Below are 5,846 nucleotides of genomic sequence, written 5' to 3'. Positions count from 1 at the left end.
AAAAAAAAAAAAAAAAAAAAAAAAAAAAAAAAAAAGAATTTCTTTCTGGGCAAGCAGACTCCAAGAAGCTTCAATCTGTGTACCTGTCATAGAGACCAGGACAAACAAATCTGGATACAGAAAACTGACCTCTGAGCCACACAGAGATTGGCCTTGACTGATCATGGTTACGATTCTTCCCTATTTCTTTTAGGCTGCTGGCTTTACTAAAAGGGCAAAGCAATTTTAAATTAAAACAGTAAGGATGACAAAAAAAAAAATCCCCTTTTGAGCTTAAAATTTGAGAGACGATTTCTAACAGCAAGCAGATGGATAGTGAGGAGACACAAGGATAATCCTCCTACTCTATTTACAGGCAAGCACGAGGCTAGGAGAGACCTCTCCTTTCTCAAGGATGTGTAAATAGAAAACAGCCAACAGGAGGCCTGTGAAAAGATTTTTGCAGCTCAAAATAAGGAGAGGGACATAGTATTCAACATCCAGGGAAGGAACTAGTTTTGAAGAGATTTATTACAGAAGATAAATTATATTTGGGCAATACCTGCTTTATGATCTCACTAAAATATAAGATGAGGAGTTATTTTTTTTTAATAGAAGACGTGAAAGATGACACGGAATCCTATGAGACTGAGGTAAAACAGAAGCTATCTGAAAACTAAAAACATGCCAAAAGGAATCTGAATGAAGTGAAATAGTTTAAGAAAATTAAAAATGCAATTTTGGAATTTACAACTGCATTTCGTCATTAAAGAACAGAACAAACACTGCAGAATTTTTACTTACTGGCTAGAAAACTCACTTGAGGATCCTAACAGAACACAAAGAAAGTGGGTGGAGAAAAGAAACAGATCAGAGAGAAATAGCGGATAGAACAGATTTGGAGTTTCAACATATACATAATCAACGTTTCTGAATAAAAGACTAAAAAAATGGAATTATTTGAAGATATGAAATAAGGACTTTTATGAGCTGAAGAAATACACAAGCCTTCAAATAAAAGAGATCAATGAGTATCTGGAAAATTTATGAAACATGGGAAATGTTATGAAAGGCAACAAAATTTCCATTTTCCCTATGAACATTTGGAATTTCAACAATAAAATGGGAAAAATGCCTGAAGAATTCTCACAGAGCTCTATAATGGTCCTGATAAAAAAAAATTAAGAAATGAATAAAACTTTCCTATATACTAGTTAAAAGACTTTACTAAGGATAGAGTTTACAGATAATAATATAAGATGACTCAAATAGACTTAATAAGCAAGTGCCTATATACATAAGAATCTTTATGCATAATAACATAAAACTTGATAAAGTGATATGAAGAAATGAAGATTTAGTCCTTACTCTTAGATGTAAAGACTCAGGATTGTGTGAATATCAATTTTTCCCAAATTTAATGCAATTCCAACAAAAAACTTAGAAATCATAGAAGTTTTTAAAAACTTGGCACAATTGTTCTGAAATGTAAAATTATCAATGTGCGAAACAGCAAAATATTTTGAAAACAGGGATAATAAAAGCGACTTAACTATACTGTTAAAATGCTTAATATAGCTGACTAGATGGAGAATAAATGAAAATAGTAAAACCAGAAATAGGTACATGCACAGAAGTTTATAGTGTATAATCCAGTTGGTATTAAAATCAATTGAATAAATATGAATTTATTTATTAAATGTTGAGAATTAACTATTAGGAAAATATAATGCTATTTATATATTTACAGTATATAACAAAATTAATTCTAGATGAATTACAACACCAACTATAAACAATCATACCAAAAATTAATGAATATAATATGGGAATAAATATATCCATTCAGGAATGTGGATTTGACTATATGACATATTCAAATCTCCTTTGTATCACAAAACATAATAAGTTAGAGTTAAAGAACACAATAATAAAATATTTAATGAACATATGAGGGACTACTGAAATTCCCAAAGAAATCTTGAATGCCTTCTTAGAAAATGTTTAATGAACACAAAGTTAATTTACAAAGAAGTACAATAATAAGAAGAATGGCCAAAATAACTAGAGGAATAACATTTTTATATGACTCCAATAAAACTTTAAATAGCATTTTTAAAATTAATAAATTTGGTAAATATTTAAAATGCTAAGAATTCTGGAGGACATGGCGAGAACTCATGTACAGTCTACAGAATTGTAAGTCTGCATAATGCTTCTGCAACGGACTTTATAAAGTTATGTAGTGTAACGATATTTCCATCATTATAACTGGATACAAGTATATGTGATTATTTACAAAAGTTGTAATATACGTTTATCGTAGAATATTATGCAGCCACGAAAGATGTATTTTTAAAGATGCTAATAGCTGAATTAATGTGCCGTGAATTAAATCTATTTGTATATTTTCAAGATTTTCTGTATTTGATTTATATTATATACAATTTTGTAAAAACCAAAGAGTCTGCCCCACCACTGGTGATTCAATAACACAATATTTGCCACAAAAAGCAGCTTATAATTACTACTCAAGACAAGGGATTCTTACTCTCTTAGAAATACAACTTACTGTAACTTTGGAGGAAAACAATAATGCAAAACTTGTAACTGCTATGTTTTCAGTTCAAGGTTTGAGCACGAGGTGTCTTTTTTATAATTTCAGATTTGCTTGTTCTTACTATTAAGACTTATGAAGGTTTTTAAAGTAGAATATATACAATAAGATCATTTTAAAAAGAGCTATAAAGAATTTACTCCCCATTGGTCAGAGGGGAGCTTTTAGATTGCAAAAAAAAAAGTAAACATTTTAAGCACTCTATTATCAGAAGTAATATTATTTCAAGTCCTCATATTGAATACTAATAAAAAAGTAGCCACAGAAACATTCCTTTATAATAAATTAAAAAACCTTTTTTGTTTCATGAAATATTGAACTTACCTTTATTCTTCATTGAGAGCATGTAGAATCTCACTCTAACCACTGTCTTCTGACACTTTGCACATTTGACCTTTGCAGGTATGACTGATAAACCAGAAGGCTGCTGACCAGTTTCCACCTCCTACTTTCCCTTTTCATCTCTGCAGGTCGCGAAGATGGCTACTGAGATAAGGGACAAGAGAGTGGAGAGCAAGGTGGCAACAACTAACCAACAACAAAATTAAAGATTTATTATGTATTATTGACCAACATTGTTCTTTAAAGATAATGCTAGAAATATAAAAGTTGAAACTATCCGTCTAATCTGAAGCCTTCTGCTATGTCAATATTCAGATTTTAAAACTCTTAGTTCCTAGTGCCTTTGTAAGCTCTTCATAAGCCTAACAGTGTTCAGAGGTACAGCAGTAAATGAAGACCCAGGAGTGAGTTCTGTTATTATAAAAATCATGGCAGTTAGAAGTGTAACCCAGAGTGCAGAATGCAACGATAAGGAGGATAATTCTTTTTTCATTGGCATAGATCACATACCAGTTCTGTATTCAATCAGTGGCTCTCCATCTTGAAAGAGAAGTAGAAAATTTGAAGTGAGTTCATGACCTAGTCATAAGTAACATTCTAATTTGGGAAACAAATTATGACAAACTCTATAAATAGGGTTAATTGTTTTCTTAGGTTTGTTACTTTAAAGAAAGAATTTGAAATGGTTACTCACCATGTATAATACACCATATATGAAGGTTGATCATATCCAGGGGTGGGACCAGATGCTTTTCATCCTGCAAGTGAAAAAAGAAAATAAATTATTATTTTTAGTGAATGCTGCGAAACACAACGAAAGTGAGTAACCCCGGGAGTGTAAAAGTCCCCTATTCTTCCGTGTGAATTGGTGCTCATTTAAAGCCTGAACCTGAACAGCCTTAGACATGTCCCCTATTTGCACCTAGCCTGGTTTAGATGACCCTAAGCCTCTTTCTGAAGTTACGTGTGCTGTTGGCTTAAATTTGACAAAAATGTTTGGTAGGGTCAAGGCACTAAGCCAAGTGACAAGGACCATTGAAGTTTCGTGCAATGTAAGGAAGGAGAAAGACCTGAGGGAGAAAGAACCTCGGCCATCCCAGGAATAGAAGGAAAGTGGGCTGTTTGAGGAGAGAGAATATAGAGGGATATTATTCAAATCAGTAGGAGGAGAAGATATCCTGTCTCTGTTCCACTGTTGATCTTCTTCTTCTTATCACCAATCATTCGTTTACTTTTACTGTCTGAAGAGGTACAAATATTGTAATTTAAAAAGTAGATATTCCTTATAATATATTAAATGCTATATCCCTGGAAACATTACTTTTAGTGTTTTACTTGTGTATTCTGTGGTCCCTAAATATGGTCACATTTCATACATGTGTACTCTCTAAATCTGTGATTTTAAACATTTATTTAAAAGTCCTATTTATTAATCACTGAGCTTGTGCCAAACATTGGGTGAGGTGGTGATGGGTGAAAAGATGAATAAGGCACAGTCGTAGAAACTCATAGCCTCGTAGGAGAATCAGAGAGGTCAGCAGACATTTAAAACCTGCTGAGAACTAAGTACAGGTTTCAGTGGTAAGATGCAAGGTGCTGCTGAGGCAGGGATGGACCCAGAGATGGAGGAGGCATCAACAGTGAGAGAGTTGCTCTTAAGCTTTAAAATGATCTCACTCCTGAAAATAAAAATCTTCTTTGCTAGCTGGTCACCTGAATTCATTTGGTTTACCTTGTCTTTTTCCTGTAGTAGGATTTCTCAGAGGATTTAACGTGTAATGGTAGGAACTCAGAACTGAGTGCAAAGACTTGGTCTTGACCATCGGGGAGAATAAAAACCAGTCCCTTGGTTTATTAGGTACTGGGATCCTTGTTTCTTGTTGCAGGTGGTGGATTTTGTAATGTTTGCATCCTTCAAGTTGTGAGTTGCCCTTTCCTGAATACTTGATATGTTCTACACAGCAAAGTCTGCCAGTCAAACGGCACAAAAAAGGTGTGTTCTGTGGTTCCTTGTTAACATACATACAGCTTTTTCGGAACACAAATAAATTCAAAGTTGTGCAAAGCTGTAAGATGTTCCGTATTGCTCTGGGCGTTAATATCAAGTGAAAGCTAGTTACAGTTTGCAACTGAATTAGTAGCAGTCTCTATTTATAATGCACCCCTACTTTGACATAGTACATATATTTTTAAAGAAAGACTTAATATCCAATTATTTTTACAAGAAAGCTGGCTGGCTAACTTCCAGAAGTTCTAGTTTTCAGTTAAATATATTTTTTTCTTCAGGGGAGATGGTGGTTATGACAGGATCCTTTTGCCTTATAGAAAGCCTTGTGTAATAGATAAGGTAATTAGGTGTAGACCAAAGTAGTTTGCTCTGTGTGATTCTTTAACACCCCCTCAAAGCTACTCAAGCATGGTATTTCATTTAATTAAATACACAAAAAGTCAATTGGAGCTCTCCACTACATGAAACTTCTTGGAAGTGTGAAGAAAGAATGTCACAGGAGGGCTTGTGTGTTCACCACAATCTCAGGACTGTCCCGGTGCTGGGCTTTGCTTTTCCTCAGGGGGCTTCCCAGTACAAGTTGAAGCAGTCAGGGCCAGGATTGTGAAATCAGCCCATCTTCTTCACTGGTTATTTGTGGAAGCCCAATTTACCCTACTTTTACCCACATCCCTAGGCAAGTGAGTGCAAATAACTGAAATGACTCATAAAGTCTTTGAATGAATTGATTTTCTCTTTTCACTTGAAATCAAAAATAAATGTTCTCTTTTTTTCTCTGGCAAATTGCCTCCTGTGCAGTTATAGCTGTGTATTTCTCCTGGGATTTACAGCATTTGAAAATCAGCACTTGAGAGACTCGTGCACCTGTGTGCCCATATATGGCTTCCTGTTTTGTCACAT

General features: G+C 34.1%; 1 pseudogene across 1 annotated transcript in view; it reads left to right on the top strand.

Annotated features, from left to right (window-relative positions):
• LOC108526358 (aspartate aminotransferase, mitochondrial-like) overlaps window positions 1-4,267 on the top strand; it is a 54,041-nt pseudogene extending 49,774 nt beyond the window's left edge. The window contains exon 4 of the transcript XR_001884502.1: window positions 2,999-4,267. The product of XR_001884502.1 is annotated as an aspartate aminotransferase, mitochondrial-like (transcript). The remainder of the gene's footprint in view (window positions 1-2,998) is intronic.
• The last annotated feature ends 1,579 nt before the right edge of the window (window positions 4,268-5,846 follow it).

This window comes from Rhinopithecus bieti, unplaced genomic scaffold, assembly GCF_001698545.2.
Source record: "Rhinopithecus bieti isolate Rb0 unplaced genomic scaffold, ASM169854v2 scaffold_2272, whole genome shotgun sequence".
Classification (NCBI taxonomy): Eukaryota; Metazoa; Chordata; class Mammalia; order Primates; family Cercopithecidae; genus Rhinopithecus; species Rhinopithecus bieti.
The sequence above is the reverse complement of the archived record's forward strand: the minus strand, read 5'-3'. Positions and strand labels throughout refer to the sequence as shown.